At 37.0% G+C, this 12,179-nt stretch overlaps 1 pseudogene; it reads left to right on the forward strand.

The window, feature by feature from the left end:
• The first annotated feature begins 6,070 nt into the window (after window positions 1-6,070).
• LOC105074233 (cysteine--tRNA ligase, mitochondrial pseudogene) lies at window positions 6,071-8,461 on the forward strand (annotated as a pseudogene).
• The last annotated feature ends 3,718 nt before the right edge of the window (window positions 8,462-12,179 follow it).

Here is a 12,179-nt window from a genome sequence, read left to right on the forward strand (position 1 = left end):
TAATGTTGATGTTAGCGTGAGTAGCAGTAGCTTGAGTTTGCTGATTGGCCAGAACTAGGTTGAGTGGCAGTCCTAGGAAGCAGAGATGGAGTAGGTCTTTTTTCACAAAATATTGGTAACAAAAGAGGGAGGTTTCCAAAATAAAACAGGGGTCTTGTTCTTTAAAGAAAAAGGAACAAATGCTGGAGCAGGAAAAGCAATGATTTCCCACTATGTTTTCTGTTCTGCTTTGCCTCCTTACTCATAGAAGGGAAACACAATCAGGAATAAAGAGGCAAGTCATTTAAACTACATTTTGCTGATGTGGCATCCTTTACTATTAGTGGCGAAAGAGCGTTCGCAGCAAACATGAGAAATTTACAGATTATATTTGGAAAACTAGCACCTTACACACCACTGCTTATCATAATCTAGGTAGTGTATAAAATATTTCAATTTTCCCCCTTTCTTTCTTTGGTTGACTTTTCTAGTTCTTCCAAACAACTAAGAAATACAGATTTACTTAATATAAATTATGTTATCATAAAGTAATAACAAATTATATCATTCTATAGAGAAAATGTATGATTATATATAAAAATATACATATGTGATAAATGAATACTACATTAATAAAGGAGGCTACTAGACGGATAGGGGTTTACCCCCTCCACCTCATCCTGAAAGGGCCAAATGTATACCATCTTCCATAAGAAGTACTGGCCACTTTTTAGTTCTGAATCCCATAAACATAGTTGAGCAGTAAATTACTTTAAAATAAACTCTTAATGATAATAACTCCCTGCATGTCAGTAAAAACATTTTTAACTTTTCTAAGTACCTTCACATATACCTCATAAAACAACTAGTTTAAAGATGGATTAGCAGAATATAAGGTTTCCAGAGCTGTGATTTAATAATCAAAACAAAACCACTTCAATGCGTGGCTGAGAATGGACCAGTTGCAGGAAAAAGAGCTTTGGAAAGAAGGTAACAAGGACTACGTTGGGCAGATATCAGTGTTTATTAAAAGCTGAATTAACTCAAAGAGTGACTCAGTTTGGTCAAGAGTGAATCAAAACTCAAAGGCCCGGAAGTCAAGAAAAAAGGGCTAAGTCTCTGAGGTCAGGAAGTACCAGAATTAGTTGAGTCAATAAGTCTGGGTCGGGGCTCGGTACCAGAGAATAACCCTTTTGTCTTCCATCCTCAAAGCCTCATCCTTTGAGATGGTTTGTATCTGTGAGTTTCTTAAATTCAGCAGCGATTGATTGTAGGATTTGTCGTGAACAGAAGCTAAAGGTTGAGATCCTGCCATGCACAGAATCAGAGTTTGTTTCATCAGGCAAGTTTTTGTCCAATTATATAAAATATAAAAGCAGTAAGGAGACAAGATGCAGCAGGAAAGCATCCAATAAGTAAACAAAAACAAGCAAACAAAACAGTAAATGGGTTCAGTCCAGGTTAAACACTTGATGGTTATTTGCTGGGCAAAATGACAGCAGATTTTAAGTACATTTAGAATACAGAGCTGAGGAAGAAAATGCCAGTCCCTTTCAGATGGGAGACCATTTGAACTGCTGTGAAAAATATAAAATGGAAGGTCAGGTAGGTAGAAAGATTTAGTGTACCAAGGGATTAAAATTGGATATATGTTAAAAAAAAAAAACATATTTTGTTGGGACTACCATGAGTTATTTGTATGAGTTCACTATATTTCTTTGTTTTAAGAAGGTGGGAAAGTTTCCACTTCTGAAAAGTTGTGGTAGATGTACTATTTCCTATTTTTCCTGTTAAGGCTACAACAAAAACTCTGGATGTTATATATTTAAAAATAAATAAATAAATAAGGGAACTCTGATAGGAGGAGAGAGAAAGACAGAGCACCTAAGGACCTCTGGACCCAAGGAAGGACATGATGGTGAGTTGTCTTTTGGCTTCATATTTCTCACACTTGGAGCTAATATAGCTGGCATCCTAGAAATCCTAAGAGTGATGACAAAAATGTCCCCCCAAAATTTGGTTTCTCTAGCCAAAAAACCAGGAAAGGGGTAGCTTAGCAAGAAAAAAAAATCTTAGATGACAATCACTCAACTCTAGCCAAACACCACAGAAAAAAACTGTTCACCTCAAAACTCATAGCCACAAACTCTGAATGAGAAGTCCAGATGGCCACCCTAGCAAGTTGTAACAAGGTGCTTAAACTTCCCTGATTAGGTGGTAACAGAAAAGGACAAATAGGGACCCACAACTTTTATCTCCACCAGCTATTAATGAGCCCCTGTTCTTCTGCAGTGTCAGTGGAGAACACATGGGAAGCCTGGATTTTCACCCCCATCTGACAGTGAAGAGACTTCACTCACTGTCCTCATTAGAGAGATATCAGAGGAGGCTTAATGAAGAATCAAGATTTTCACCATCAGCCAGCACTAGTAAGCTGCTCTCTCGTGATGTCAGTGAAGGCCATGTGGGCAACAGTATGAGACATTCCCTTCCCAGCTGGAGGTTGACATTAGAAGTCTAGTGGGAGCCAGAACTCATACCCCAACCCAGCAGTCACAATGAGAGTGGAGAAACTGGATTTTCACCCACATTTGCTTCTCTTCTCTGGAGAACACCGTCAGGGAAAAATTAGCTGACACAGAAGGTTTTAATGAGATCCAGTGTCTCAAAATATAACACAAAAACATCCAAATTTCATTAGAAAATCACTAGCCATATGAAGAACCTCTAGCTGAATATGAAGTCACATGAAAAACCCAAACTGTATGAAAAAGACAGAGATGTTAGAATTATCCAAAAAGTTTTTCAAAGCATTCATCATAAAGGATTTTGACAAAATTCAACATCCATTTATGATAAAAAAAATCTCATCAAAGTTGGTATAGAAGAAACACATCACAACATTATAAAAGTGATTTATAACAAACCCACAGCCAACATTATACTGTCTGTCAAAAAGCTAAAAGCTTTCCCTCTAAAATCGTAGACAAGCCAAGGATACCTACTCTCACCACTTCTATTTAATGTAGTATTGGAAGTCCTAAGTACAGCATTCAGACAAGGAAAAGGAGTAAAAAGCACCCAAATTGGAAAGGAAGAAGTAAAAATATCACTATTTGCAGATGACATGATATTATATATATAAAACTCTAAAATTTCCACTAAACTACTATTAGAATTAGTAAATGAATTCAGTAAAGTTTCAAGATGCAAGATTAATATACAGAAATCTGTTGCTTTTCTATACACTAATAATGAACATCAGAAATAGAAATTAAGGAAATAACACCATTTATGATCTAATAAAAAAGAATAAAGTGCTAGGAATAAAGTTAACCAAGGAGGTAAAAAAACCTATATTCTGAAAACTATAAAACATTGAAGAAGAGTTTTGAAAACGATAGAAGGAATTGGAAAGATATCACTTGTTCTAGGATTGGAAGATTAATATTGTTAAAGTGGTCATAATATCCAAAGTAATCTATAAATTAATGTAATCTCTATAAAAATACCCATAACCTTTTTCAGAGAACTAGAATAAATAATCCTAAAATTTATATGGAACCACAAAAGACTCTGAACAGCCAAAGCAATTTGAGGAAAAAGAACAAAGGTGGAGGTATCACAGTCCTTGACTTCAGACTATACTACAAGGCTACCGTAATCAGAATGGTAGGGGCACAAAAACAGACACATAAATGAATGAAACAGGAGAGCCTGGAAATAAACCCACACACTTATGTTCAATTAATCTATGACAAAGGAGGCAAGAATATACATTGGAGAATAGATAGTGTCTTCAATAAATGCTTCTGGGAAAACTGGACAACAAGAAAATAATGAGATTACAACATTTCCTCATACCATATACAAAAATAAACTCAAAATGGATTAAAGACCTAAATTTAAGACCCCAAACCATAAAATTCCCAGAAGAGAACAGCACAGCTATCTTTCACATAAATCATAGCACCAAGGCAGAAGAAATAAAAGCAAAAACTAGCAAAGGGACATAATTAAACCTAAAAGCTTTCGCACAGCAAAGGAAACCATTGGCAAAATAAAAAGACAACCTACTAAATGAGAGAAAAATATTTGCAAATGATATGATCGATAAGAAGTTAATATCCAAAATATATAAACAGCTCATACAACTCAATATAAAAAACGCAATGAAAAAATAAACAGAAGACCTGGAATACTACTCAGCCATAAAAACCAACAACATAACACCACTTACAGCAACATGGATGCTCCTGGAGAATGTCATTTTAAGTGAAGTAAGCCAGAAAGAGAAAGAAAAATACCATATGAGATCGCTCATATGTGGAATCTAAAAACCAACCAACAAACAAACAAAGCACAAATACAAAACAGAAATAGACTCACAGACATAGAATATAAACTTGTGGTTGCCAAGGGGGCAGGGGGTGGGAAGAGACAGACTGGGATTTCAAAATTGTAGAATAGATAAACAAGATTATACTGTATGGCACAGGGAAATATACACAGGATCTCATGGTAGCTCACAGAGAAAAAAATGTGACAATGAATATATGTATGTTCATGTATAACTGAAAAATTGTGCTCTACACTGGAATTTGACACAACATTGTAAAATGATTATAAGTCAATAAAAAATGTTAAAATAAATAAGTAAATAAATATATAAATAAATAAACAGAATACCTGAATAGACATTTTTTCAAGGAGACATGGATAACAGATGGCTAACAGGCACATCAAAAGGCACTCAACATTGTTAATTATTAGAGAAATGTGACTCAAAGCCATGACAAGATGACACTTCACAACTGTCAGAATGGCTAATATCAAAAACTCTACAAATAACAAAAGTTCGGAAGTGTGTGGAAAAGGGGAATCCTTGTATACTCGTGGTGGGAATGTAAATTGCTGCAGCCATATGAAAAACAATATGATGTTTCCTAAAAAAAGTAGAAATAGAACTACCATATGATTTATCAATTCCCCTACTGGGTATATATCCAAAGATAATCAAAATACTAATTTGTTCTGGTATAACTGAAAAGGTGTGCTCTACACGGGAATTTGACACAACATTGTAAAATTATTATAAATCAATAAAAAAAGTTTAAAAAAATAATAATTTGAAAATATACATTAACACCATTGTTCATAGCAGGATTATTTACAATAGCTAAGATATGGAAGAAACCTAAATGTCCATTAACAGATAAATGGATAAAGATGTTTTATACATACATACATACACATACACCCATAATGTGATATTACTTAGCCATAAAAAAGAATGAAATTCTGCCATTTGCAACAATCTGGGTGAACCTAAAGACAAATACTCTATTATCATTTATATGTAGAATCTAAAGAACAAACAAACAAACAAACAAATAGATATAAGAAAACAAACAGATGTACAGATACAGAGAACAAACTAATGGGGAGAGGAAAGCATAAAGGGACAAGATTGGTATACAGGATTAATAGAAACAAACTATTATGTATAAAATAAATAAGCAATGAGAATATTCTGTACAGCAGGGAAATAGAACCATTATTTTGTAATAACTTTAAATGGAGTTTAATCTCTAAAAATATTGAACCATTATGTTGTACACTTAAAAATAATATAATATTGTAAATCAACTATACTTCAATTAAAAATAAGAAAATTCAAACTACACACTGGGAGAAAATATTTGCAATTCATTAATTCAACAAAGGACTAGTATTTATAAAGAACCCTCAAAATTAAACAATTAAAAATAAATCCAATTAGAAAATGGGAAAAGTAAATGAAGAAATCTTTCACTCAAGAGGATTAAAAAATTTCACATTTCCCCGCACATTCAATGTGCTTTAAAAAGCCATCCTTTTCATTTTCAGAGATAACATAAAGATCTTTGCATGAGGTAAATCTACAGCATAGTTCATTTTTAGATTTTGTTGAGTCCTGTAAAGAAGAAAGAAGTTTCAGTTGTGATAGAATACCGTGCTGTGTTTAAATGTTACTTGTTTTCAAACTTTGTTTTCTATGAAAATGAAATGGAAACTTCTAAAATGGAATTTGGTGCATATGTACTGCTGAATAAAGACCGATGAAGGGGTTTGAGTTGATGTACAAATCAAGTAATGGTTTGAACACCTTTAATAATATGCCTAATCTGTTCAATTGTTTTAGAATCTTTTTATCTTAGATGTAGGCAGCCATGAACAATCTATTTTGAGCCACTTTAGGGAGAAAACTTTGTATTTTTTAAACTTGCATAAAATTTATGCAAGTGGTTTTTATAAATTGGAATAATACCTCAGTTTTGAGGTTATGCACACTAAATTAAATGTGACATAAATTAATTTGTAGAAAAAGAACTCTTTATAAGGTGGCTCATTGTAGGAAATCCTTTGCCTTCCCCTTTGAGCACAAGTGTTGCATGAACAACAGTTTGCTATAAAAAACATACCAGATTAGCCACCATTAGCATCTATATCTACTTTGTGTTTAAAAATCAACTGGTAATTCTGAAACACTGTAGAATGGATAAAAATTATTTTGTGATCATAACTCTTTGTTGAACTAGAGTATTTTTGCAGCATTCCTTGTCATCAGAAACATGGTTAAAGTTTAAAACTAGAAGCAGCAGAAAACTAGCTTGTAAAATTTATCCAAGTAGAGTGCAGGCTAGGGTGTCTTGGGGAAATAAACATTAAAACTTAAAGCAATGTTTTACATGGGGAAAAAAAAAAAAAAAAAGGAGTGTGAGCTCGCGGCTAGGCCATGCTGCTGACGCGCGGGGCCGGCTCGAGCTCCTCGCTCCTCCGGGCCGCACTGGGCCTGGGGCCGAGGCCGGGGCCCGGGCCGGGAACGGGGAGGGCGGCGTCGGTGGCGCCCGGGCAGGGCTGGCTGCAGCCCGCGGGCTACGACACCGGCGTCAAGGTGTACAACAGCCTCACCCGGAGGAAGGACCCCTTGATCGTGAGCAACGTGGACGCCGTCTCCTGGTATTCCTGTGGACCAAGTGTCTACGATCACGCACACCTTGGCCACGCTTGCTCGTATGTGAGATTTGATATAATTCGAAGGATCCTAAGCAGGGTTTTCGGGTGCAACATCATCATGGTGATGGGAGTTACAGACGTGGATGATAAAATAATCAAGAGAGCCAATGAGATGAATGTGTCACCTGCTTCTCTTGCCAATCTTTATGAAGAAGATTTTAAACAGGACATGGCGGCCTTGAAGGTTCTCCCGCCCACGGTGTACCTGAGGGTGACCGACAACATCCCGCAGATCATTGCTTTCATCGAAGGAATAATTGCTCGTGGGCATGCTTACTCTACAGCAAAAGGCAACGTCTACTTCGACCTGCAGTCCAGAGGCGACAAGTACGGCAGGCTGGTCGGCGTGGCCCCGGGTCCTGTGGGAGAGCCAGTTGCCTCTGACAAGTGGCACCCCAGCGACTTTGCCCTGTGGAAGGCAGCGAAGCCCCAGGAGCCAGCTTGGGCCTCTCCCTGGGGAAACGGCAGGCTCGGCTGGCACATCGAGTGTTCTACCATCTGCAGCCTGGTGTTTGGAAGTCACTTGGACATCCACTCGGGTGGGATCGACTTGGCTTTCCCGCACCACGAGAACGAAATCGCTCAGTGCGAGGCCTTCCATCAGTGCCAGCAGTGGGGCAATTACTTCCTGCATGCTGGGCATTTGCATGTGAAAGGCAAAGAAAAAATGTCCAAATCCCTGAAGAACTACATCACCATTAAGGACTTCCTCCGGGCCGCCTCCCCCTACGTCTTCCGGCTCTTCTGCCTGCGGAGCGGCTACAGGTCAGCCGTGGACTACGGCGACGGCCCCCTGCTCGAGGCCCGGCGCCTGCTCCACGCCGTGGCCGCCTTCGCGGAGCACGCTCGCGCCTACATGCGGGGCCAGTTGGCCGGCGGCCCCGTCCAGGAGGACGCGCTGTGGGAGAGCCTGGGCCACACCAAGGGGGCTGTGCAGGATGCCTTAGCAGATGACTTCAACACGCGGGGGGTGGTGGACGCCGTCATGGGCCTTGTCCACCATGGGAACAGACAGCTCAAGGCGCCCTCAGAGGAGCCCGGTGGTCCCAGGAGCCCCGCCGTGTTTGGTGCCGTTGTGTCCTACGTGGAGCAGTTCTTTGAGATGGTCGGCGTTTCCCTGGTGGACCGACAGTGTGCTGCAGGGGCTGGCGGCCTGGCCGCACTGCACAGCGTCGTGGAGGAGCTGGTCCGGTTCCGGCTGAAGGTCCGGCAGTTCGCCCTGGCCACGGGGGAGGCCTCTGGGGAGGCCCGGCGGCAGCAGCTCCTGGAGAGGCGGCCCCTACTGGAGGCGTGCGACGCACTGCGCAGGGACCTCGCCGCCCATAGCGTCAGCATCAAGGACAGGAGCAGCACGTCCACGTGGGAGCTACTGGACCCGAGGACAGAAGACCCCAAACCAGGGAGCTGAGGACTCATGAAGCCCAGTCTGCCTTGAGTCCCGATGAAAGCTTTATATTAAAAAAAAAAAAAATGAGCATATCAAAAGATGTTCAACATCATTAGCCATTAGAGAAATGCAAATTAAAACCTCAAGTTACCAATACACAGCTATCAGATAGATGGCAGGGTGATGGTGGGAAGACATTAACAACACCAGATTATGGTAAATCGGCAGAGAAACTTTTCACCCATATATTGCTGATGGGAATGTAAAATGGTACAGCCACTCTGGAAAAAGTTTGAATTTTTTTTTTTTTAATCTAAACATAGAACTAAAATATTACCCAACAGTTGCCCACTTGGGCATTTATGAAAACATGTTCACACAAAACCTATACAGAAATGTTTATGACAGCCTCATTTATACTACTCTAACCCTGGAAGTAATCTAGATGTCTGTCAGTGGTTACCTTCAGGTTAACCTTCAGTGAATGGTTAAATAGGTTGTGGTACACCCATACTCTGGAATCTACTCAGCAATTTAAAAAAAAACCATTGACACACATTACAACCTTAAGGTATATCCAGAGAATTATGCTCAGTGAATATAGCCTACCCAAATGGTTATATACCCTTTGATTTCATTTGTACAACATTCCAAAAATAACAAGTTCATAAAAAATGGCAACCACTTTAGCAATGGCCAGGATTCGAGGGAGCTGTGGCCAAGGTGGAAAAGAAGTGGGTTTAGCTATAAAAGAGAAACATGGGGGACTCCAGTGGTGAAAACATTCTAACCTGGGCTCTGTCAATGCCAGTATTCTGGTTTAGATATTGTACTATTGTTTTGCAGCATGTTATTATTAAGGCTAACTGGGTAAAGTGTATATTGGAACTGTGCATATTATTTCTTATAACTGCATGTGAAACTCCAATTATCTCAGAATAAAAATGTTACTCGAAAAAAGAAAAGAATGAAGGGGAAAAGCATAAAGACTCCTTGCTTACTTGCAAATATACTTGATTTTTATGTGTGTGAATAATAACAATATTGTAACAAAGATTTCAATTTTATGATATTTTTGATAATTCATGGTATTTATTAACCTTCCTTGTTAACTTGTATTATTTTTATTATAATGATAGCTAAGTACTACAAACATAAACAAAGTATCTAAACTTATTTACTTATAGCTTATATGAAGCTATAAAGTCAAAAGAATTTATAAATTAAGTGCAAACAAAACTAAACAAACAGTAAAGTCCAAACTAGCATCATTAGTTTACTGTGACAAATGATGTTCTTTTGTTGACACTAAATCAGCAATTACAATGTGAATATGGCTCTGACTGCTAGAATGCAATTTACTTTACTTTTTTAGTACACTGTTTCTTCTATGCACTGCATGCTGATTCAGTTTTTCTGTCATTATTCTCATTTTAATGTAGCTACAACCTTTGTTCATATAGTATGCTTTAGTCTTGTTTAGTCTTGTTTCAGTTTGAATTCATCATTTATATATTATGTTTGCTTCTGTTTTCTTTTTCTTAAATCAGCATAAATATCTGGGTAACTCATTATTTTGTGCCAACACTATCATAAATACAAGTGTTTTGGCAAGTTCTGAAATTATGTAGAGGCCATGCAGATATCTGAGAAGTCATATTTCTGGACCCTCTTTTTTAAGAAACATTGTTTTGTGCTTCAGTGAACACAAAGAACCTCACCAAATGCTTGTAGCTTTTAATTAGCTTTAAATTTCTCTGTTCATCTACTCAAAGGATGACAAAATTTTACTGCTAGGAAAAAAAAATACTAAGAGAAAAACACATAAAATGTGAGTTAGTACAAACTCACTAAACTACATATATTATCTACCAAAGTGTGTGATGAATAAAAAGCTATAAAAATCCAAGAAATAGAATGAGGCATAGTTTGTTTTGTTTTAAATGCTAGGTTTTCTTCCAATATTTATCTCTTTATATCACTGTAGGCTACACAATTAACTGAGAAAAAGTTTGTTTTACAGTTGAGGTAAACATCACTCTATATAATTTCAAAAAATACTTCTCCTGAAATTCCTATATCTTGTTGCAGAGATTCATTTAAACAGTTATTTTTTGATGTAAAAAAAGCCTGGAGTCAGCTTCTTCATTATACTGAAAAAGTTTTCTCTTATGGAAGTTACTATACTATACACTGAGTTCATGGCAATTTCTTCTCATATATATTCCAGTATCTGTCAGGAATCTTCAGTAAACCCATCCAGGTTCATCTTGTTAAAATAGGTATAATTGGAGGTCATCGGGTCCCAGTGAAAACAGCAGCCGCATTTGAGTTTTGGCCTCTGATGATTGTTTTTGTCTTTATTATTTTATAGTTAGTGTAAAACTTTCCTATTTGTAAAGTTGCTTAAATAATACTCCTCAATTAAGAAAGAAAACACTTTTGCATTAAAAATAAAATTGACTTATAATCTTCTTGATATTGAGAATTATATATTTTAAATACAGATATATGTAGGTAAATATATGTATAAATGCATTTAAAATATGTGTGTACATAATATATAATTTTAAATTATATGCACTAATACATAAATATGTTTTACATGTAATATATTAATATGTTAGTAATATATTAATATTAATGTATTTCCTGGGCATTAACATTCAAGCCATATGACATTATTTTTAGTAGAGCTTTGCTTTATCCATTGTCTGTAGTTTTTAAATTTTATTTCTCCTTCTCCTTCTTTTCCTAATACTTCTTTTTTACTTTTCTTTGGTATTTTAGTAGGTTTCAAATTTTCACTTGGGTGACAACTTGTAAAGTTTCTATTTGAAAACTGGCTCTGTGAAACTAATTATTAATCTTGGAAACAACAGCAGCAATTTGGATGCCCTTCATCTGCCAAGTACCATATAGCTTCATTTCCACTTCCATTTGAAATATTTAAAGCTATTTAATCAAAAATAAATATGATAAACAGAAGAAGATAGACCAGGGGAAAGATGTGAGAAAAACTTGAGGCAAGAAGTAGCGAGGCATGCTTAAAACATTTTTTTTAAATATACAAAACTGTTATTTTCCTGATGAACCAAGTTAAAAAATGGAATAAGGTAAAGTTGTAGAGTTGGTATACGGCCATAGACTATAACACTTTTAAGATGTGGTAAGGAGTTTTAGTTTTATTCTAAATTACAAGATGTAAATTTATTGAGACAAATGATTGGCAGGTTGGAAATTCATGTTTCCTGCACTGGAGAACTAGAAGGCAGTAAGAAAAGAATTGGCAAGTCCAACTCTAAGGCTTTTGCAATAATACGGTAAAAAGTGGTGTTGGCTTGAACTAGACTGATGGTACAGAAGGAGTGAAAGGGTAGATTTAAAACACTATAAAATATATTTGGAAATCTACCTGAATTCTCATGGGTTGGATGTGGAGCATAACAGTAAAAACCAAGGATAATGATGATGATGATGACAGTGACAACACCGAATGCAACATTGATGATGATGACGATGATGCTAGTTAACATTTACTGTGTATTTTCTCTAGGTAGAGCACTCTGCACAACACCTTTAATAAACTTATTAATGTAGTCCTTGCAATAACTCAGCATAAAGGTATTATTATCCTTGTCTCCATTCTGTAAGTTGCTATAACTGAATGTTCGTGTCCTCCTAAAAATTAATATGTTGTAGCTCTAATTCCCAATGCGAAGACATTTAGAAGTAGGACTTTTAATGTGGTCAT

Source organism: Camelus bactrianus, chromosome 24 (assembly GCF_048773025.1).
Source record: "Camelus bactrianus isolate YW-2024 breed Bactrian camel chromosome 24, ASM4877302v1, whole genome shotgun sequence".
Taxonomy (NCBI): domain Eukaryota; kingdom Metazoa; phylum Chordata; class Mammalia; order Artiodactyla; family Camelidae; genus Camelus; species Camelus bactrianus.